This window comes from Heterodontus francisci, chromosome 16, assembly GCF_036365525.1.
Source record: "Heterodontus francisci isolate sHetFra1 chromosome 16, sHetFra1.hap1, whole genome shotgun sequence".
NCBI lineage: Eukaryota > Metazoa > Chordata > Chondrichthyes > Heterodontiformes > Heterodontidae > Heterodontus > Heterodontus francisci.
Genome location: NC_090386.1, coordinates 20,929,143 through 20,954,086, shown reverse-complemented (window position 1 = coordinate 20,954,086; position 24,944 = coordinate 20,929,143). Strand labels below are relative to the sequence as shown.

The 24,944-nt window shown below is 35.4% G+C and overlaps 1 protein-coding gene across 3 annotated transcripts in view; it reads right to left on the bottom strand.

Annotated features, from left to right (window-relative positions):
- The window catches only part of pltp (phospholipid transfer protein), a 698,920-nt gene that overhangs the window by 60,815 nt on the left and 613,161 nt on the right, over positions 1–24,944 (bottom strand). The window lies entirely within an intron of this gene.

Below are 24,944 nucleotides of genomic sequence, written 5' to 3'. Positions count from 1 at the left end.
CAATTCTATTACTGTAAACTGTGAGAAGTGCCTTCAATTCTATCACTGTAAACTGTGGGAAATGCCTTCAATTCTATTACTGTAAACTGTGAGAAATGCCTTCAATTCTATTACTGTAAACTGTGAGAAATGACTTCAATTCTATCACTGTAAACTGTGAGAAATGCCTTCAATTCTATTCCTGCAAACTGTGAGAAATGCCCTCAATTCTACCACTGCAAACGGTGAGAAATGCCCTCAATTCCATCACTGTAAACGGTGAGAAATGCCCTCAATTCTATTCCTGTAAACTGTGAGAAATGCCCTCAATTCTATCACTGTAAACTGTGAGAAATGCCCTCAATTCTATTCCTGTAAACTGTGAGAAATGCCCTCAATTCTATCACTGAAAACTGTGAGAAATGCCTTCAATTCTATCACTGTAAACTGTGAGAAATGTCTTCAATTCTATTACTGTAAACTGTGAGAAATGCCTTCAATTCTATTACTGTGAACTGTGAGAAGTGCCTTCAATTCTATCACTGTAAACTGTGAGAAATGCCTTCAATTCTATTACTGAAAACTGTGAGAAATGCCTTCAATTCTATTACTGTAAACTGTGAGAAATGCCTTCAATTCTATCACTGTAAACTGTGAGAAATGCCTTCAATTCTATGACTGTAAACTGTGAGAAATGCCTTCAATTCTATCACTGTAAACTGTGAGAAATGCCCTCAATTCTATTCCTGTAAACTGTGAGAAATGCTCTTAATTCTATCAATGTAAACTGTGAGAAATGCCTTCAATTCTATCAATGTAAACTGTGAGAAATGCCTTCAATTCTATTCCTGTAAACTGTGAGAAATGCCCTCAATTCTATTACTGTAAACTGTGAGAAATGCCCTTAATTCTATCAATGTAAACCGTGAGAAATGCCTTCAATTCTATCAATGTAAACTGTGAGAAATGCCTTCAATTCTATTACTGTAAACAGTGAGAAATGCCCTTAATTCTATCAATGTAAACCGTGAGAAATGCCTTCAATTCTATTACTGTAAACTGTGAGAAATGCCCTTAATTCTATCACTGTAAACCGTGAGAAATGCCCTCAATTCTATTACTGTAAACTGTGAGAAATGCCTTCATTTCTATTTCTGTAAACCGTGAGAAATGCCTTCAATTCTATTACTGTAAACAGTGAGAAATGCCTTCAATTCTATTTCTGTAAACTGTGATAAATGCCTTCATTTCTATTTCTGTAAACCGTGAGAAATGCCTTCATTTCTATTTCTGTAAACTGTGAGAAATGCCTTCAATTCTATTCCTGTAAACTGTGAGAAATGCCCTCAATTCTATCACTGAAACCTGTGAGAAATGCCTTCAATTCTATCACTGTAAACTGTGAGAAATGCCTTCAATTCTATTACTGTAAACTGTGAGAAATGCCATCAATTCTATTACTGTAAACTGTGAGAAATGCCTTCAATTCTATTACTGTAAACTGTGAGAAATGCCTTCAATTCTATTACTGTAAACTGTGAGAAATGCCTTCAATTCTATTACTGTAAACTGTGAGAAGTGCCTTCAATTCTACACTGTAAACTGTGAGAAATGCCTTCAATTCTATTACTGTAAACTGTGAGAAATGCCTTCAATTCTATTACTGTAAACTGTGAGAAATGCCTTCAATTCTATCACTGTAAACTGTGAGAAATGCCTTCAATTCTATTCCTGTAAACTGTGAGAAATGCCCTCAATTCTACCACTGCAAACGGTGAGAAATGCCCTCAATTCCATCACTGTAAACGGTGAGAAATGTCCTCAATTCTATTTCTGTAACCTGTGAGAAATGCCCTCAATTCTATTCCTGTAAACTGTGAGAAATGCCTTCAATTCTATTACTGTAAACTGTGAGAAATGCCTTCAATTCTATTACTGTAAACTGTGAGAAATGCCTTCAATTCTATTCCTGTCAACTGAGAAATGCCTTCAATTCTATTACTGTAAACTGTGAGCAATGCCTTCAATTCTATTACTGTAAACTGTGAGAAATGCCTTCAATTCTATTTCTGTAAACTGTGAGAAATGCCTTCAATTCTATCACTGTAAACTGTGAGAAATGCCTTCAATTCTATTTCTGTAAACTGTGAGAAATGCCTTCAATTATATTCCTGTAAACTGTGCAAAATGCCCTCAATTCTATTTCTGTAACCTGTGAGAAATGCCCTCAATTCTATTCCTGTAAACTGTGAGAAATGCCCTCAATTCTACCACTGCAAACGGTGAGAAATGCCCTCAATTCCATCACTGTAAACGGTGAGAAATGCCTTCAATTCTATTCCTGTAAACTGTGAGAAATGCCCTCAATTCTATCACTGTAAACTGTGAGAAATGCCCTCAATTCTATTCCTGTAAACTGTGAGAAATGCCCTCTATTCTATCACTGAAACCTGTGAGAAATGCCTTCAATTCTATCACTGTAAACTGTGAGAAATGCCTTCAATTCTATGACTGTAAACTGTGAGAAATGCCTTCAATTCTATTACTGTAAACTGTGAGAAATGCCTTCAATTCTATTACTGTAAACTGTGAGAAGTGCCTTCAATTCTATCACTGTAAACTGTGAGAAATGCCTTCAATTCTATTACTGTAAACTGTGAGAAATGCCTTCAATTCTATTACTGTAAACTGTGAGAAATGACTTCAATTCTATCACTGTAAACTGTGAGAAATGCCTTCAATTCTATTCCTGCAAACTGTGAGAAATGCCCTCAATTCTACCACTGCAAACGGTGAGAAATGCCCTCAATTCCATCACTGTAAACGGTGAGAAATGCCCTCAATTCTATTCCTGTAAACTGTGAGAAATGCCCTCAATTCTATCACTGTAAACTGTGAGAAATGCCCTCAATTCTATTCCTGTAAACTGTGAGAAATGCCCTCAATTTTATCACTGAAAACTGTGAGAAATGCCTTCAATTCTATCACTGTAAACTGTGAGAAATGTCTTCAATTCTATTACTGTAAACTGTGAGAAATGCCTTCAATTCTATTACTGTGAACTGTGAGAAGTGCCTTCAATTCTATCACTGTAAACTGTGAGAAATGCCTTCAATTCTATTCCTGTAAACTGTGAGAAATGCCCTCAATTCTACCACTGCAAACGGTGAGAAATGCCCTCAATTCCATCACTGTAAACGGTGAGAAATGCCCTCAATTCTATTTCTGTAACCTGTGAGAAATGCCCTCAATTCTATTCCTGTAAACTGTGAGAAATGCCTTCAATTCTATTACTGTAAACTGTGAGAAATGCCTTCAATTCTATTACTGTAAACTGTGAGAAATGCCTTCAATTCTATTCCTGTCAACTGAGAAATGCCTTCAATTCTATTACTGTAAACTGTGAGCAATGCCTTCAATTCTATTACAGTAAACTGTGAGAAATGCCTTCAATTCTATTTCTGTAAACTGTGAGAAATGCCTTCAATTCTATCACTGTAAACTGTGAGAAATGCCTTCAATTCTATTTCTGTAAACTGTGAGAAATGCCTTCAATTATATTCCTGTAAACTGTGCAAAATGCCCTCAATTCTATTTCTGTAACCTGTGAGAAATGCCCTCAATTCTATTCCTGTAAACTGTGAGAAATGCCCTCAATTCTACCAAGGCAAACGGTGAGAAATGCCCTCAATTCCATCACTGTAAACGGTGAGAAATGCCTTCAATTCTATTCCTGTAAACTGTGAGAAATGCCCTCAATTCTATCACTGTAAACTGTGAGAAATGCCCTCTATTCTGTCACTGAAACCTGTGAGAAATGCCTTCAATTCTATCACTGTAAACTGTGAGAAATGCCTTCAATTCTATGACTGTAAACTGTGAGAAATGCCTTCAATTCTATTACTGTAAACTGTGAGAAATGCCTTCAATTCTATTACTGTAAACTGTGAGTAATGCCTTCAATTCTATTACTGTAAACTGTGAGAAGTGCCTTCAATTCTATCACTGTAAACTGTGGGAAATGCCTTCAATTCTATTACTGTAAACTGTGAGAAATGCCTTCAATTCTATTACTGTAAACTGTGAGAAATGACTTCAATTCTATCACTGTAAACTGTGAGAAATGCCTTCAATTCTATTCCTGCAAACTGTGAGAAATGCCCTCAATTCTACCACTGCAAACGGTGAGAAATGCCCTCAATTCCATCACTGTAAACGGTGAGAAATGCCCTCAATTCTATTCCTGTAAACTGTGAGAAATGCCCTCAATTCTATCACTGTAAACTGTGAGAAATGCCCTCAATTCTATTCCTGTAAACTGTGAGAAATGCCCTCAATTCTATCACTGAAAACTGTGAGAAATGCCTTCAATTCTATCACTGTAAACTGTGAGAAATGTCTTCAATTCTATTACTGTAAACTGTGAGAAATGCCTTCAATTCTATTACTGTGAACTGTGAGAAGTGCCTTCAATTCTATCACTGTAAACTGTGAGAAATGCCTTCAATTCTATTACTGAAAACTGTGAGAAATGCCTTCAATTCTATTACTGTAAACTGTGAGAAATGCCTTCAATTCTATCACTGTAAACTGTGAGAAATGCCTTCAATTCTATGACTGTAAACTGTGAGAAATGCCTTCAATTCTATCACTGTAAACTGTGAGAAATGCCCTCAATTCTATTCCTGTAAACTGTGAGAAATGCTCTTAATTCTATCAATGTAAACTGTGAGAAATGCCTTCAATTCTATCAATGTAAACTGTGAGAAATGCCTTCAATTCTATTCCTGTAAACTGTGAGAAATGCCCTCAATTCTATTACTGTAAACTGTGAGAAATGCCCTTAATTCTATCAATGTAAACCGTGAGAAATGCCTTCAATTCTATCAATGTAAACTGTGAGAAATGCCTTCAATTCTATTACTGTAAACAGTGAGAAATGCCCTTAATTCTATCAATGTAAACCGTGAGAAATGCCTTCAATTCTATTACTGTAAACTGTGAGAAATGCCCTTAATTCTATCACTGTAAACCGTGAGAAATGCCCTCAATTCTATTACTGTAAACTGTGAGAAATGCCTTCATTTCTATTTCTGTAAACCGTGAGAAATGCCTTCAATTCTATTACTGTAAACAGTGAGAAATGCCTTCAATTCTATTTCTGTAAACTGTGATAAATGCCTTCATTTCTATTTCTGTAAACCGTGAGAAATGCCTTCATTTCTATTTCTGTAAACTGTGAGAAATGCCTTCAATTCTATTCCTGTAAACTGTGAGAAATGCCCTCAATTCTATCACTGAAACCTGTGAGAAATGCCTTCAATTCTATCACTGTAAACTGTGAGAAATGCCTTCAATTCTATTACTGTAAACTGTGAGAAATGCCATCAATTCTATTACTGTAAACTGTGAGAAATGCCTTCAATTCTATTACTGTAAACTGTGAGAAATGCCTTCAATTCTATTACTGTAAACTGTGAGAAATGCCTTCAATTCTATTACTGTAAACTGTGAGAAGTGCCTTCAATTCTACACTGTAAACTGTGAGAAATGCCTTCAATTCTATTACTGTAAACTGTGAGAAATGCCTTCAATTCTATTACTGTAAACTGTGAGAAATGCCTTCAATTCTATCACTGTAAACTGTGAGAAATGCCTTCAATTCTATTCCTGTAAACTGTGAGAAATGCCCTCAATTCTACCACTGCAAACGGTGAGAAATGCCCTCAATTCCATCACTGTAAACGGTGAGAAATGTCCTCAATTCTATTTCTGTAACCTGTGAGAAATGCCCTCAATTCTATTCCTGTAAACTGTGAGAAATGCCTTCAATTCTATTACTGTAAACTGTGAGAAATGCCTTCAATTCTATTACTGTAAACTGTGAGAAATGCCTTCAATTCTATTCCTGTCAACTGAGAAATGCCTTCAATTCTATTACTGTAAACTGTGAGCAATGCCTTCAATTCTATTACTGTAAACTGTGAGAAATGCCTTCAATTCTATTTCTGTAAACTGTGAGAAATGCCTTCAATTCTATCACTGTAAACTGTGAGAAATGCCTTCAATTCTATTTCTGTAAACTGTGAGAAATGCCTTCAATTATATTCCTGTAAACTGTGCAAAATGCCCTCAATTCTATTTCTGTAACCTGTGAGAAATGCCCTCAATTCTATTCCTGTAAACTGTGAGAAATGCCCTCAATTCTACCACTGCAAACGGTGAGAAATGCCCTCAATTCCATCACTGTAAACGGTGAGAAATGCCTTCAATTCTATTCCTGTAAACTGTGAGAAATGCCCTCAATTCTATCACTGTAAACTGTGAGAAATGCCCTCAATTCTATTCCTGTAAACTGTGAGAAATGCCCTCTATTCTATCACTGAAACCTGTGAGAAATGCCTTCAATTCTATCACTGTAAACTGTGAGAAATGCCTTCAATTCTATGACTGTAAACTGTGAGAAATGCCTTCAATTCTATTACTGTAAACTGTGAGAAATGCCTTCAATTCTATTACTGTAAACTGTGAGAAGTGCCTTCAATTCTATCACTGTAAACTGTGAGAAATGCCTTCAATTCTATTACTGTAAACTGTGAGAAATGCCTTCAATTCTATTACTGTAAACTGTGAGAAATGACTTCAATTCTATCACTGTAAACTGTGAGAAATGCCTTCAATTCTATTCCTGCAAACTGTGAGAAATGCCCTCAATTCTACCACTGCAAACGGTGAGAAATGCCCTCAATTCCATCACTGTAAACGGTGAGAAATGCCCTCAATTCTATTCCTGTAAACTGTGAGAAATGCCCTCAATTCTATCACTGTAAACTGTGAGAAATGCCCTCAATTCTATTCCTGTAAACTGTGAGAAATGCCCTCAATTTTATCACTGAAAACTGTGAGAAATGCCTTCAATTCTATCACTGTAAACTGTGAGAAATGTCTTCAATTCTATTACTGTAAACTGTGAGAAATGCCTTCAATTCTATTACTGTGAACTGTGAGAAGTGCCTTCAATTCTATCACTGTAAACTGTGAGAAATGCCTTCAATTCTATTCCTGTAAACTGTGAGAAATGCCCTCAATTCTACCACTGCAAACGGTGAGAAATGCCCTCAATTCCATCACTGTAAACGGTGAGAAATGTCCTCAATTCTATTTCTGTAACCTGTGAGAAATGCCCTCAATTCTATTCCTGTAAACTGTGAGAAATGCCTTCAATTCTATTACTGTAAACTGTGAGAAATGCCTTCAATTCTATTACTGTAAACTGTGAGAAATGCCTTCAATTCTATTCCTGTCAACTGAGAAATGCCTTCAATTCTATTACTGTAAACTGTGAGCAATGCCTTCAATTCTATTACTGTAAACTGTGAGAAATGCCTTCAATTCTATTTCTGTAAACTGTGAGAAATGCCTTCAATTCTATCACTGTAAACTGTGAGAAATGCCTTCAATTCTATTTCTGTAAACTGTGAGAAATGCCTTCAATTATATTCCTGTAAACTGTGCAAAATGCCCTCAATTCTATTTCTGTAACCTGTGAGAAATGCCCTCAATTCTATTCCTGTAAACTGTGAGAAATGCCCTCAATTCTACCACTGCAAACGGTGAGAAATGCCCTCAATTCCATCACTGTAAACGGTGAGAAATGCCTTCAATTCTATTCCTGTAAACTGTGAGAAATGCCCTCAATTCTATCACTGTAAACTGTGAGAAATGCCCTCAATTCTATTCCTGTAAACTGTGAGAAATGCCCTCTATTCTATCACTGAAACCTGTGAGAAATGCCTTCAATTCTATCACTGTAAACTGTGAGAAATGCCTTCAATTCTATGACTGTAAACTGTGAGAAATGCCTTCAATTCTATTACTGTAAACTGTGAGAAATGCCTTCAATTCTATTACTGTAAACTGTGAGAAGTGCCTTCAATTCTATCACTGTAAACTGTGAGAAATGCCTTCAATTCTATTACTGTAAACTGTGAGAAATGCCTTCAATTCTATTACTGTAAACTGTGAGAAATGACTTCAATTCTATCACTGTAAACTGTGAGAAATGCCTTCAATTCTATTCCTGCAAACTGTGAGAAATGCCCTCAATTCTACCACTGCAAACGGTGAGAAATGCCCTCAATTCCATCACTGTAAACGGTGAGAAATGCCCTCAATTCTATTCCTGTAAACTGTGAGAAATGCCCTCAATTCTATCACTGTAAACTGTGAGAAATGCCCTCAATTCTATTCCTGTAAACTGTGAGAAATGCCCTCAATTCTATCACTGAAAACTGTGAGAAATGCCTTCAATTCTATCACTGTAAACTGTGAGAAATGTCTTCAATTCTATTACTGTAAACTGTGAGAAATGCCTTCAATTCTATTACTGTGAACTGTGAGAAGTGCCTTCAATTCTATCACTGTAAACTGTGAGAAATGCCTTCAATTCTATTACTGAAAACTGTGAGAAATGCCTTCAATTCTATTACTGTAAACTGTGAGAAATGCCTTCAATTCTATCACTGTAAACTGTGAGAAATGCCTTCAATTCTATGACTGTAAACTGTGAGAAATGCCTTCAATTCTATCACTGTAAACTGTGAGAAATGCCTTCAATGCTATTACTGTAAACTGTGAGAAATGCCCTCAATTCTATTCCTGTAAACTGTGAGAAATGCTCTTAATTCTATCAATGTAAACTGTGAGAAATGCCTTCAATTCTATCAATGTAAACTGTGAGAAATGCCTTCAATTCTATTCCTGTAAACTGTGAGAAATGCCCTCAATTCTATTACTGTAAACTGTGAGAAATGCCCTTAATTCTATCAATGTAAACCGTGAGAAATGCCTTTAATTCTATCAATGTAAACTGTGAGAAATGCCTTCAATTCTATTACTGTAAACAGTGAGAAATGCCCTTAATTCTATCAATGTAAATCGTGAGAAATGCCTTCAATTCTATTACTGTAAACTGTGAGAAATGCCCTTAATTCTATCACTGTAAACCGTGAGAAATGCCCTCAATTCTATTACTGTAAACTGTGAGAAATGCCTTCATTTCTATTTCTGCAAACCGTGAGAAATGCCTTCAATTCTATTACTGTAAACAGTGAGAAATGCCTTCAATTCTATTTCTGTAAACTGTGATAAATGCCTTCATTTCTATTTCTGTAAACCGTGAGAAATGCCTTCATTTCTATTTCTGTAAACTGTGAGAAATGCCTTCAATTCTATTCCTGTAAACTGTGAGAAATGCCCTCAATTCTATCACTGAAACCTGTGAGAAATGCCTTCAATTCTATCACTGTAAACTGTGAGAAATGCCTTCAATTCTATTACTGTAAACTGTGAGAAATGCCTTCAATTCTATTACTGTAAACTGTGAGAAATGCCTTCAATTCTATTACTGTAAACTGTGAGAAGTGCCTTCAATTCTACACTGTAAACTGTGAGAAATGCCTTCAATTCTATTACTGTAAACTGTGAGAAATGCCTTCAATTCTATTACTGTAAACGGTGAGAAATGCCTTCAATTCTATCACTGTAAACTGTGAGAAATGCCTTCAATTCTATTCCTGTAAACATTGAGAAATGCCCTCAATTCTACCACTGCAAACGGTGAGAAATGCCCTCAATTCCATCACTGTAAACGGTGAGAAATGCCCTCAATTCTATTCCTGTAAACTGTGAGAAATGCCCTCAATTCTATTCCTGTAAACTGTGAGAAATGCCCTCAATTCTATTCCTGTAAACTGTTAGAAATGCCCTCAATTCTATCACTGAATACTGTGAGAAATGCCTTCAATTCTATCACTGTAAACTGTGAGAAATGTCTTCAATTCTATTACTGTAAACTGTGAGAAATGCCTTCAATTCTATTACTGTGAACTGAGAAGTGCCTTCAATTCTATCACTGTAAACTGTGAGAAATGCCTTCAATTCTATTACTGTAAACTGTGAGAAATGCCTTCAATTCTATTACTGTAAACTGTGAGAAATGCCTTCAATTCGATCACTGTAAACAGTGAGAAATGCCTTCAATTCTATGACTGTAAACTGAGAGAAATGCCTTCAATTCTATCACTGTAAACTGTGAGAAATGCCTTCAATGCTATTACTGTAAACTGTGAGAAATGCCCTCAATTCTATTCCTGTAAACTGTGAGAAATGCTCTTAATTCTATCAATGTAAACTGTGAGAAATGCCTTCAATTCTATCAATGTAAACTGTGAGAAATGCCTTCAATTCTATTCCTGTAAACTGTGAGAAATGCCCTCAATTCTATTACTGTAAACTGTGAGAAATGCTCTTAATTCTATCACTGTAAACTGTGAGAAATGACTTCAATTCTATTCCTGTAAACTGTGAGAAATGCCCTCAATTCTATTACTGTAAACTGTGAGAAATGCCCTAAATTCTATCAATGTAAACCGTGAGAAATGACTTCAATTCTATTACTGTAAACTGTGAGAAATGCCCTTAATTCTATCACTGTAAACCGTGAGAAATGCCCTCAATTCTATTACTGTAAACCGTGAGAAATGCCTTCAATTCTATTACTGTAAACAGTGAGAAATGCCTTCAATTCTATTTCTGTAAACTGTGATAAATGCCTTCATTTCTATTTCTGTAAACCGTGAGAAATGCCTTCATTTCTATTTCTGTAAACTGTGAGAAATGCCCTCAATTCTATTACTGTAAACTGTGAGAAATGCTCTTAATTCTATCACTGTAAACTGTGAGAAATGACTTCAATTCTATTCCTGTAAACTGTGAGAAATGCCCTCAATTCTATTACTGTAAACTGTGAGAAATGCCCTAAATTCTATCAATGTAAACTGTGAGAAATGCCTTCAATTCTATTCCTGTAAACTGTGAGAAATGCCCTCAATTCTATTACTGTAAACTGTGAGAAATGCTCTTAATTCTATCACTGTAAACTGTGAGAAATGACTTCAATTCTATTCCTGTAAACTGTGAGAAATGCCCTCAATTCTATTACTGTAAACTGTGAGAAATGCCCTAAATTCTATCAATGTAAACCGTGAGAAATGACTTCAATTCTATTACTGTAAACTGTGAGAAATGCCCTTAATTCTATCACTGTAAACCGTGAGAAATGCCCTCAATTCTATTACTGTAAACCGTGAGAAATGCCTTCAATTCTATTACTGTAAACAGTGAGAAATGCCTTCAATTCTATTTCTGTAAACTGTGATAAATGCCTTCATTTCTATTTCTGTAAACCGTGAGAAATGCCTTCATTTCTATTTCTGTAAACTGTGAGAAATGCCTTCAATTCTATTCCTGTAAACTGTGAGAAATGCCCTCAATTCTATCACTGTAAACTGTGAGAAATGCCTTCAATTCTATTACTGTAAACTGTGAGAAATGCCATCAATTCTATTACTGTAAACTGTGAGAAATGCCTTCAATTCTATTACTGTAAACTGTGAGAAATGCCTTCAATTCTATTACTGTAAACTGTGAGAAGTGCCTTCAATTCTATCACTGTAAACTGTGAGAAATGCCTTCAATGCTATTACTGTAAACTGTGAGAAATGCCTTCAATTCTATTACTGTAAACTGTGAGAAATGCCTTCAATTCTATCACTGTAAACTGTGAGAAATGCCTTCAATTCTATTCCTGTAAACTGTGAGAAATGCCCTCAATTCTACCACTGCAAACGGTGAGAAATGCCCTCAATTCCATCACCGTAAACGGTGAGAAATGCCCTCAATTCTATTCCTGTAAACTGTGAGAAATGCCCTCAATTCTATTCCTGTAAACTGTGAGAAATGCCCTCAATTCTATCACTGAAAACTGTGAGAAATGCCTTCAATTCTATCACTGTAAACTGTGAGAAATATCTTCAATACTATTACTGTAAACTGTGAGAAATGCCTTCAATTCTATGACTGTGAACTGTGAGAAGTGCCTTCAATTCTATCACTGTAAACTGTGAGAAATGCCTTCAATTCTATTACTGTAAACTGTGAGAAATGCGTTCAATTCTATTACTGTAAACTGTGAGAAATGCCTTCAATTCTATCACTGTAAACTGTGAGAAATGCCTTCAATTCTATGACTGTAAACTGAGAGAAATGCCTTCAATTCTATCACTGTAAACTGTGAGAAATGCCTTCAATGCTATTACTGTAAACTGTGAGAAATGCCCTCAATTCTATTCCTGTAAACTGTGAGAAATGCTCTTAATTCTATCAATGTAAACTGTGAGAAATGCCTTCAATTCTATCAATGTAAACTGTGAGAAATGCCTTCAATTCTATTCCTGTAAACTGTGAGAAATGCCCTCAATTCTATTACTGTAAACTGTGAGAAATGCCCTTAATTCTATCAATGTAAACCGTGAGAAATGCCTTCAATTCTATCAATGTAAACTGTGAGAAATGCCTTCAATTCTATTACTGTAAACGGTGAGAAATGCCCTTAATTCTATCAATGTAAACCGTGAGAAATGCCTTCAATTCTATTACTGTAAACTGTGAGAAATGCCCTTAATTCTATCACTGTAAACCGTGAGAAATGCCCTCAATTCTATTACTGTAAACTGTGAGAAATGCCTTCATTTCTATTTCTGTAAACCGTGAGAAATGCCTTCAATTCTATTACTGTAAACAGTGAGAAATGCCTTCAATTCTATTTCTGTAAACTGTGATAAATGCCTTCATTTCTATTTCTGTAAACCGTGAGAAATGCCTTCATTTCTATTTCTGTAAACTGTGAGAAATGCCTACAATTCTATTCCTGTAAACTGTGAGAAATGCCCTCAATTCTATCACTGTAAACTGTGAGAAATGCCTTCAATTCTATTACTGTAAACTGTGAGAAATGCCATCAATTCTATTACTGTAAACTGTGAGAAATGCCTTCAATTCTATTACTGTAAACTGTGAGAAATGCCTTCAATTCTATTACTGTAAACTGTGAGAAGTGCCTTCAATTCTACACTGTAAACTGTGAGAAATGCCTTCAATTCTATCAATGTAAACTGTGAGAAATGCCTTCAATTCTATTCCTGTAAACTGTGAGAAATGCCCTCAATTCTATTACTGTAAACTGTGAGAAATGCCCTTAATTCTATCAATGTAAACCGTGAGAAATGCCTTCAATTCTATCAATGTAAACTTGAGAAATGCCTTCAATTCTATTACTGTAAACAGTGAGAAATGCCCTTAATTCTATCAATGTAAACCGTGAGAAATGCCTTCAATTCTATTACTGTAAACTGTGAGAAATGCCCTTAATTCTATCACTGTAAACCGTGAGAAATGCCCTCAATTCTATTACTGTAAACTGTGAGAAATGCCTTCATTTCTATTTCTGTAAACCGTGAGAAATGCCTTCAATTCTATTACTGTAAACAGTGAGAAATGCCTTCAATTCTATTTCTGTAAACTGTGATAAATGCCTTCATTTCTATTTCTGTAAACCGTGAGAAATGCCTTCATTTCTATTTCTGTAAACTGTGAGAAATGCCTTCAATTCTATTCCTGTAAACTGTGAGAAATGCCCTCAATTCTATCACTGAAACCTGTGAGAAATGCCTTCAATTCTATCACTGTAAACTGTGAGAAATGCCTTCAATTCTATTACTGTAAACTGTGAGAAATGCCATCAATTCTATTACTGTAAACTGTGAGAAATGCCTTCAATTCTATTCCTGCAAACTGTGAGAAATGCCCTCAATTCTACCACTGCAAACGGTGAGAAATGCCCTCAATTCCATCACTGTAAACGGTGAGAAATGCCCTCAATTCTATTCCTGTAAACTGTGAGAAATGCCCTCAATTCTATCACTGTAAACTGTGAGAAATGCCCTCAATTCTATTCCTGTAAACTGTGAGAAATGCCCTCAATTCTATCACTGAAAACTGTGAGAAATGCCTTCAATTCTATCACTGTAAACTGTGAGAAATGTCTTCAATTCTATTACTGTAAACTGTGAGAAATGCCTTCAATTCTATTACTGTGAACTGTGAGAAGTGCCTTCAATTCTATCACTGTAAACTGTGAGAAATGCCTTCAATTCTATTACTGAAAACTGTGAGAAATGCCTTCAATTCTATTCCTGTAAACTGTGAGAAATGCCTTCAATTCTATCACTGTAAACTGTGAGAAATGCCTTCAATTCTATGACTGTAAACTGTGAGAAATGCCTTCAATTCTATCACTGTAAACTGTGAGAAATGCCTTCAATGCTATTACTGTAAACTGTGAGAAATGCCCTCAATTCTATTCCTGTAAACTGTGAGAAATGCTCTTAATTCTATCAATGTAAACTGTGAGAAATGCCTTCAATTCTATCAATGTAAACTGTGAGAAATGCCTTCAATTCTATTCCTGTAAACTGTGAGAAATGCCCTCAATTCTATTACTGTAAACTGTGAGAAATGCCCTTAATTCTATCAATGTAAACCGTGAGAAATGCCTTCAATTCTATCAATGTAAACTGTGAGAAATGCCTTCAATTCTATTACTGTAAACAGTGAGAAATGCCCTTAATTCTATCAATGTAAACCGTGAGAAATGCCTTCAATTCTATTACTGTAAACTGTGAGAAATGCCCTGAATTCTATCACTGTAAACCGTGAAAAATGCCCTCAATTCTATTACTGTAAACTGTGAGAAATGCCTTCATTTCTATTTCTGTAAACCGTGAGAAATGCCTTCAATTCTATTACTGTAAACAGTGAGAAATGCCTTCAATTCTATTTCTGTAAACTGTGATAAATGCCTTCATTTCTATTTCTGTAAACCGTGAGAAATGCCTTCATTTCTATTTCTGTAAACTGTGAGAAATGCCTTCAATTCTATTCCTGTAAACTGTGAGAAATGCCCTCAATTCTATCACTGAAACCTGTGAGAAATGCCTTCAATTCTATCACTGTAAACTGTGAGAAATGCCTTCAATTCTATTACTGTAAACTGTGAGAAATGCCATCAATTCTATTACTGTAAACTGTGAGAAATGCATTCAATTCTATTACTGTAAACTGTGAGAAATGCCTTCAATTCTATTACTGTAAACTGTGAGAAGTGCCTTCAATTCTACACTGTAAACTGTGAGAAATGCCTTCAATTCTATTCCTGTAAACTGTGAGAAATGCCCTCAATTCTACCACTGCAAACGGCGATAAATGCCCTCAATTCCATCACTGTAAACGGTGAGAAATGCCCTCAATTCTATTCCTGTAAACTGTGAGAAATGCCCTCAATTCTATTCCTGTAAACTGTGAGAAATGCCCTCAATTCTATTCCTGTAAACTGTTAGAAATGCCCTCAATTCTATCACTGAATACTGTGAGAAATGCCTTCAATTCTATCACTGTAAACTGTGAGAAATGTCTTCAATTCTATTACTGTAAACTGTGAGAAATGCCTTCAATTCTATTACTGTGAACTGTGAGAAGTGCCTTCAATTCTATCACTGTAAACTGTGAGAAATGCCATCAATTTTATTACTGTAAACTGTGAGAAATGCCTTCAATTCTATTCCTGCAAACTGTGAGAAATGCCCTCAATTCTACCACTGCAAACGGTGAGAAATGCCCTCAATTCCATCACTGTAAACGGTGAGAAATGCCCTCAATTCTATTCCTGTAAACTGTGAGAAATGCCCTCAATTCTATCACTGTAAACTGTGAGAAATGCCCTCAATTCTATTCCTGTAAACTGTGAGAAATGCCCTCAATTCTATCACTGAAAACTGTGAGAAATGCCTTCAATTCTATCACTGTAAACTGTGAGAAATGTCTTCAATTCTATTACTGTAAACTGTGAGAAATGCCTTCAATTCTATTACTGTGAACTGTGAGAAGTGCCTTCAATTCTATCACTGTAAACTGTGAGAAATGCCTTCAATTCTATTACTGAAAACTGTGAGAAATGCCTTCAATTCTATTACTGTAAACTGTGAGAAATGCCTTCAATTCTATCACTGTAAACTGTGAGAAATGCCTTCAATTCTATGACTGTAAACTGTGAGAAATGCCTTCAATTCTATCACTGTAAACTGTGAGAAATGCCTTCAATGCTATTACTGTAAACTGTGAGAAATGCCCTCAATTCTATTCCTGTAAACTGTGAGAAATGCTCTTAATTCTATCAATGTAAACTGTGAGAAATGCCTTCAATTCTATCAATGTAAACTGTGAGAAATGCCTTCAATTCTATTCCTGTAAACTGTGAGAAATGCCCTCAATTCTATTACTGTAAACTGTGAGAAATGCCCTTAATTCTATCAATGTAAACCGTGCGAAATGCCTTCAATTCTATCAATGTAAACTGTGAGAAATGCCTTCAATTCTATTACTGTAAACAGTGAGAAATGCCCTTAATTCTATCAATGTAAACCGTGAGAAATGCCTTCAATTCTATTACTGTAAAGTGTGAGAAATGCCCTGAATTCTATCACTGTACACCGTGAGAAATGCCCTCAATTCTATTACTGTAAACTGTGAGAAATGCCTTCATTTCTATTTCTGTAAACCGTGAGAAATGCCTTCAATTCTATTACTGTAAACAGTGAGAAATGCCTTCAATTCTATTTCTGTAAACTGTGATAAATGCCTTCATTTCTATTTCTGTAAACCGTGAGAAATGCCTTCATTTCTATTTCTGTAAACTGTGAGAAATGCCTTCAATTCTATTCCTGTAAACTGTGAGAAATGCCCTCAATTCTATCACTGAAACCTGTGAGAAATGCCTTCAATTCTATCACTGTAAACTGTGAGAAATGCCTTCAATTCTATTACTGTAAACTGTGAGAAATGCCATCAATTCTATTACTGTAAACTGTGAGAAATGCCTTCAATTCTATTACTGTAAACTGTGAGAAATGCCTTCAATTCTATTACTGTAAACTGTGAGAAATGCCTTCAATTCTATTACTGTAAACTGTGAGAAGTGCCTTCAATTCTACACTGTAAACTGTGAGTAATGCCTTCAATTCTATTACTGTAAACTGTGAGAAATGCCTTCAATTCTATCACTGTAAACTGTGAGAAATGCCTTCAATTCTATTCCTGTAAACTGTGAGAAATGCCCTCAATTCTACCACTGCAAACGGTGAGAAATGCCCTCAATTCCATCACTGTAAACGGTGAGAAATGCCCTCAATTCTATTCCTGTAAACTGTGAGAAATGCCCTCAATTCTATTCCTGTAAACTGTGAGAAATGCCCTCAATTCTATTCCTGTAAACTGTTAGAAATGCCCTCAATTCTATCACTGAATACTGTGAGAAATGCCTTCAATTCTATCACTGTAAACTGTGAGAAATGTCTTCAATTCTATTACTGTAAACTGTGAGAAATGCCTTCAATTCTATTACTGTGAACTGTGAGAAGTGCCTTCAATTCTATCACTGTAAACTGTGAGAAATGCCATCAATTCTATTACTGTAAACTGTGAGAAATGCCTTCAATTCTATTCCTGCAAACTGTGAGAAATGCCCTCAATTCTACCACTGCAAACGGTGAGAAATGCCCTCAATTCCATCACTGTAAACGGTGAGAAATGCCCTCAATTCTATTCCTGTAAACTGTGAGAAATGCCCTCAATTCTATCACTGTAAACTGTGAGAAATGCCCTCAATTCTATTCCTGTAAACTGTGAGAAATGCCCTCAATTCTATCACTGAAAACTGTGAGAAATGCCTTCAATTCTATCACTGTAAACTGTGAGAAATGTCTTCAATTCTATTACTGTAAACTGTGAGAAATGCCTTCAATTCTATTACTGTGAACTGTGAGAAGTGCCTTCAATTCTATCACTGTAAACTGTGAGAAATGCCTTCAATTCTATTACTGAAAACTGTGAGAAATGCCTTCAATTCTATTACTGTAAACTGTGAGAAATGCCTTCAATTCTATCACTGTAAACTGTGAGAAATGCCTTCAATTCTATGACTGTAAACTGTGAGAAATGCCTTCAATTCTATCACTGTAAACTGTGAGAAATGCCTTCAATGCTATTACTGTAAACTGTGAGAAATGCCCTCAATTCTATTCCTGTAAACTGTGAGAAATGCTCTTAATTCTATCAATGTAAACTGTGAGAAATGCCTTCAATTCTATCAATGTAAACTGTGAGAAATGCCTTCAATTCTATTCCTGTAAACTGTGAGAAATGCCCTCAATTCTATTACTGTAAACTGTGAGAAATGCCCTTAATTCTATCAATGTAAACCGTGCGAAATGCCTTCAATTCTATCAATGTAAACTGTGAGAAATGCCTTCAATTCTATTACTGTAAACAGTGAGAAATGCCCTTAATTCTATCAATGTAAACCGTGAGAAATGCCTTCAATTCTATTACTGTAAAGTGTGAGAAATGCCCTGAATTCTATCACTGTACACCGTGAGAAATGCCCTCAATTCTATTACTGTAAACTGTGAGAAATGCCTTCATTTCTATTTCTGTAAACCGTGAGAAATGCCTTCAATTCTATTACTGTAAACAGTGAGAAATGCCTTCAATTCTATTTCTGTAAACTGTGATAAATGCCTTCATTTCTATTTCTGTAAACCGTGAGAAATGCCTTCATTTCTATTTCTGTAAACTGTGAGAAATGCCTTCAATTCTATTCCTGTAAACTGTGAGAAATGCCCTCAATTCTATCACTGAAACCTGTGAGAAATGCCTTCAATTCTATCACTGTAAACTGTGAGAAATGCCTTCAATTCTATTACTGTAAACTGTGAGAAATGCCATCAATTCTATTACTGTAAACTGTGAGAAATGCCTTCAATTCTATTACTGTAAACTGTGAGAAATGCCTTCAATTCTATTACTGTAAACTGTGAGAAATGCCTTCAATTCTATTACTGTAAACTGTGAGAAGTGCCTTCAATTCTACACTGTAAACTGTGAGAAATGCCTTCAATTCTATTACTGTAAACTGTGAGAAATGCCTTCAATTCTATCACTGTAAACTGTGAGAAATGCCTTCAATTCTATTCCTGTAAACTGTGAGAAATGCCCTCAATTCTACCACTGCAAACGGTGAGAAATGCCCTCAATTCCATCACTGTAAACGGTGAGAAATGCCCTCAATTCTATTCCTGTAAACTGTGAGAAATGCCCTCAATTCTATTCCTGTAAACTGTGAGAAATGCCCTCAATTCTATTCCTGTAAACTGTTAGAAATGCCCTCAATTCTATCACTGAATACTGTGAGAAATGCCTTCAATTCTATCACTGTAAACTGTGAGAAATGTCTTCAATTCTATTACTGTAAACTGTGAGAAATGCCTTCAATTCTATTACTGTGAACTGTGAGAAGTGCCTTCAATTCTATCACTGTAAACTGTGAGAAATGCCTTCAATTCTATTACTGTAAACTGTGAGAAATGCCTTCAATTCTATTACTGTAAACTGTGAGAAATGCCTTCAATTCTATCACTGTAAACTGTGAGAAATGCCTTCAATTCTATGACTGTAAACTGAGAGAAATGCCTTCAATTCTATCACTGTAAACTGTGAGAAATGCCTTCAATGCTATTACTGTAAACTGTGAGAAATGCCCTCAATTCTATTCCTGTAAACTGTGAGAAATGCTCTTAATTCTATCAATGTAAACTGTGAGAAATGCCTTCAATTCTATCAATGTAAACTGTGAGAAATGCCTTCAATTCTATTCCTGTAAACTGTGAGAAATGCCCTCAATTCTATTACTGTAAACTGTGAGAAATGCTCTTAATTCTATCACTGTAAACTGTGAGAAATGACTTCAATTCTATTCCTGTAAACTGTGAGAAATGCCCTCAATTCTATTACTGTAAACTGTGAGAAATGCCCTAAATTCTATCAATGTAAACCGTGAGAAATGACTTCAATTCTATTACTGTAAACTGTGAGAAATGCCCTTAATTCTATCACTGTAAACCGTGAGAAATGCCCTCAATTCTATTACTGTAAACCGTGAGAAATGCCTTCAATTCTATTACTGTAAACAGTGAGAAATGCCTTCAATTCTATTTCTGTAAACTGTGATAAATGCCTTCATTTCTATTTCTGTAAACCATGAGAAATGCCTTCATTTCTATTTCTGTAAACTGTGAGAAATGCCTTCAATTCTATTCCTGTAAACTGTGAGAAATGCCCTCAATTCTATCACTGAAACCTGTGAGAAATGCCTTCAATTCTATCACTGTAAACTGTGAGAAATGCCTTCAATTCTATTACTGTAAACTGTGAGAAATGCCATCAATTCTATTAATGTAAACTGTGAGAAATGCCTTCAATTCTATTACTGTAAACTGTGAGAAATGCCTTCAATTCTATTACTGTAAACTGTGAGAAGTGCCTTCAATTCTATCACTGTAAACTGTGAGAAATGCCTTCAATGCTATTACTGTAAACTGTGAGAAATGCCTTCAATTCTATTACTGTAAACTGTGAGAAGTGCCTTCAATTCTATCACTGTAAACTGTGAGAAATGCCTTCAATTCTATTACTGTAAACTGTGAGAAATGCCTTCAATTCTATTACTGTAAACTGTGAGAAATGCCCTTAATTCTATCAATGTAAACCGTGAGAAATGCCTTCAATTCTATCAATGTAAACTGTGAGAAATGCCTTCAATTCTATTACTGTAAACAGTGAGAAATGCCCTTAATTCTATCAATGTAAACCGTGAGAAATGCCTTCAATTCTATTACTGTAAACTGTGAGAAATGCCCTGAATTCTATCACTGTAAACCGTGAGAAATGCCCTCAATTCTATTACTGTAAACTGTGAGAAATGCCTTCATTTCTATTTCTGTAAACCGTGAGAAATGCCTTCAATTCTATTACTGTAAACAGTGAGAAATGCCTTCAATTCTATTTCTGTAAACTGTGATAAATGCCTTCATTTCGATTTCTGTAAACCGTGAGAAATGCCTTCATTTCTATTTCTGTAAACTATGAGAAATGCCTTCAATTCTATTCCTGTAAACTGTGAGAAATGCCCTCAATTCTATCACTGAAACCTGTGAGAAATGCCTTCAATTCTATCACTGTAAACTGTGAGAAATGCCTTCAATTCTATTACTGTAAACTGTGAGAAATGCCATCAATTATATTACTGTAAACTTTGAGAAATGCCTTCAATTCTATTACTGTAAACTGTGAGAAATGCCTTCAATTCTATTACTGTAAACTGTGAGAAATGCCTTCAATTCTATTACTGTAAACTGTGAGAAGTGCCTTCAATTCTACACTGTAAACTGTGAGAAATGCCTTCAATTCTATTACTGTAAACTGTGAGAAATGCCTTCAATTCTATCACTGTAAACTGTGAGAAATGCCTTCAATTCTATTCCTGTAAACGGTGAGAAATGCCCTCTATTCTATTCCTGTAAACTGTGAGAAATGCCCTCAATTCTATTCCTGTAAACTGTGAGAAATGCCCTCAATTCTATTCCTGTAAACTGTTAGAAATGCCCTCAATTCTATCACTGAATACTGTGAGAAATGCCTTCAATTCTATCACTGTAAACTGTGAGAAATGTCTTCAATTCTATTACTGTAAACTGTGAGAAATGCCTTCAATTCTATTACTGTGAACTGTGAGAAGTGCCTTCAATTCTATCACTGTAAACTGTGAGAAATGCCTTCAATTCTATTACTGTAAACTGTGAGAAATGCCTTCAATTCTATTACTGTAAACTGTGAGAAATGCCTTCAATTCTATCACTGTAAACTGTGAGAAATGCCTTCAATTCTATGACTGTAAACTGAGAGAAATGCCTTCAATTCTATCACTGTAAACTGTGAGAAATGCCTTCAATGCTATTACTGTAAACTGTGAGAAATGCCCTCAATTCTATTCCTGTAAACTGTGAGAAATGCTCTTAATTCTATCAATGTAAACTGTGAGAAATGCCTTCAACTCTATCAATGTAAACTGTGAGAAATGCCTTCAATTCTATTCCTGTAAACTGTGAGAAATGCCCTCAATTCTATTACTGTAAACTGTGAGAAATGCTCTTAATTCTATCACTGTAAACTGTGAGAAATGACTTCAATTCTATTCCTGTAAACTGTGAGAAATGCCCTCAATTCTATTACTGTAAACTGTGAGAAATGCCCTAAATTCTATCAATGTAAACCGTGAGAAATGACTTCAATTCTATTACTGTAAACTGTGAGAAATGCCCTTAATTCTATCACTGTAAACCGTGAGAAATGCCCTCAATTCTATTACTGTAAACCGTGAGAAATGCCTTCAATTCTATTACTGTAAACAGTGAGAAATGCCTTCAATTCTATTTCTGTAAACTGTGATAAATGCCTTCATTTCTATTTCTGTAAACCGTGAGAAATGCCTTCATTTCTATTTCTGTAAACTGTGAGAAATGCCTTCAATTCTATTCCTGTAAACTGTGAGAAATGCCCTCAATTCTATCACTGAAACCTGTGAGAAATGCCTTCAATTCTATCACTGTAAACTGTGAGAAATGCCTTCAATTCTATTACTGTAAACTGTGAGAAATGCCATCAATTCTATTACTGTAAACTGTGAGAAATGCCTTCAATTCTATTACTGTAAACTGTGAGAAATGCCTTCAATTCTATTACTGTAAACTGTGAGAAATGCCTTCAATTCTATTACTGTAAACTGTGAGAAGTGCCTTCAATTCTATCACTGTAAACTGTGAGAAATGCCTTCAATGCTATTACTGTAAACTGTGAGAAATGCCTTCAATTCTATTACTGTAAACTGTGAGAAGTGCCTTCAATTCTATCACTGTAAACTGTGAGAAATGTCTTCAATTCTATTACTGTAAACTGTGAGAAATGCCTTCAATTCTATTACTGTAAACTGTGAGAAATGCCTTCAATTCTATCACTGTAAACTGTGAGAAATGCCTTCAATTCTATGACTGTAAACTGAGAGAAATGCCTTCAATTCTATCACTGTAAACTGTGAGAAATGCCTTCAATGCTATTACTGTAAACTGTGAGAAATGCCCTCAATTCTATTCCTGTAAACTGTGAGAAATGCTCTTAATTCTATCAATGTAAACTGTGAGAAATGCCTTCAATTCTATCAATGTAAACTGTGAGAAATGCCTTCAATTCTATTCCTGTAAACTGTGAGAAATGCCCTCAATTCTATTCCTGTAAACTGTGAGAAATGCCCTTAATTCTGTCAATGTAAACCGTGAGAAATGCCTTCAATTCTATCAATGTAAACTGTGAGAAATGCCTTCAATTCTATTACTGTAAACAGTGAGAAATGCCCTTAATTCTATCAATGTAAACCGTGAGAAATGCCTTCAATTCTATTACTGTAAACTGTGAGAAATGCCCTTAATTCTATCACTGTAAACCGTGAGAAATGCCCTCAATTCTATTACTGTAAACTGTGAGAAATGCCTTCATTTCTATTTCTGTAAACCGTGAGAAATGCCTTCAATTCTATTACTGTAAACAGTGAGAAATGCCTTCAATTCTATTTCTGTAAACTGTGATAAATGCCTTCATTTCTATTTCTGTAAACCGTGAGAAATGCCTTCATTTCTATTTCTGTAAACTGTGAGAAATGCCTTCAATTCTATTCCTGTAAACTGTGAGAAATGCCCTCAATTCTATCACTGAAACCTGTGAGAAATGCCTTCAATTCTATCACTGTAAACTGTGAGAAATGCCTTCAATTCTATTACTGTAAACTGTGAGAAATGCCATCAATTCTATTACTGTAAACTGTGAGAAATGCCTTCAATTCTATTACTGTAAACTGTGAGAAATGCCTTCAATTCTATTACTGTAAACTGTGAGAAATGCCTTCAATTCTATTACTGTAAACTGTGAGAAGTGCCTTCAATTCTACACTGTAAACTGTGAGAAATGCCGTCAATTCTATCAATGTAAACTGTGAGAAATGCCTTCAATTCTATTCCTGTAAACTGTGAGAAATGCCCTCAATTCTATTACTGTAAACTGTGAGAAATGCCCTTAATTCTATCAATGTAAACCGTGAGAAATGCCTTCAATTCTATCAATGTAAACTGTGAGAAATGCCTTCAATTCTATTACTGTAAACAGTGAGAAATGCCCTTAATTCTATCAATGTAAACCGTGAGAAATGCCTTCAATTCTATTACTGTAAACTGTGAGAAATGCCCTTAATTCTATCACTGTAAACCGTGAGAAATGCCCTCAATTCTATTACTGTAAACTGTGAGAAATGCCTTCATTTCTATTTCTGTAACCCGTGAGAAATGCCTTCAATTCTATTACTGTAAACAGTGAGAAATGCCTTCAATTCTATTTCTGTAAACTGTGATAAATGCCTTCATTTCTATTTCTGTAAACCGTGAGAAATGCCTTCATTTCTATTTCTGTAAACTGTGAGTAATGCCTTCAATTCTATTCCTGTAAACTGTGAGAAATGCCCTCAATTCTATCACTGAAACCTGTGAGAAATGCCTTCAATTCTATCACTGTAAACTGTGAGAAATGCCTTCAATTCTATTACTGTAAACTGTGAGAAATGCCATCAATTCTATTACTGTAAACTGTGAGAAATGCCTTCAATTCTATTACTGTAAACTGTGAGAAATGCCTTCAATTCTATTACTGTAAACTGTGAGAAATGCCTTCAATTCTATTACTGTAAACTGTGAGAAGTGCCTTCAATTCTACACTGTAAACTGTGAGAAATGCCTTCAATTCTATTACTGTAAACTGTGAGAAATGCCTTCAATTCTATTACTGTAAACTGTGAGAAATGCCTTCAATTCTATCACTGTAAACTGTGAGAAATGCCTTCAATTCTATTCCTGTAAACTGTGAGAAATGCCCTCAATTCTACCACTGCAAACGGTGAGAAATGCCCTCAATTCCATCACTGTAAACGGTGAGAAATGCCCTCAATTCTATTCCTGTAAACTGTGAGAAATGCCCTCAATTCTATTCCTGTAAACTGTGAGAAATGCCCTCAATTCTAT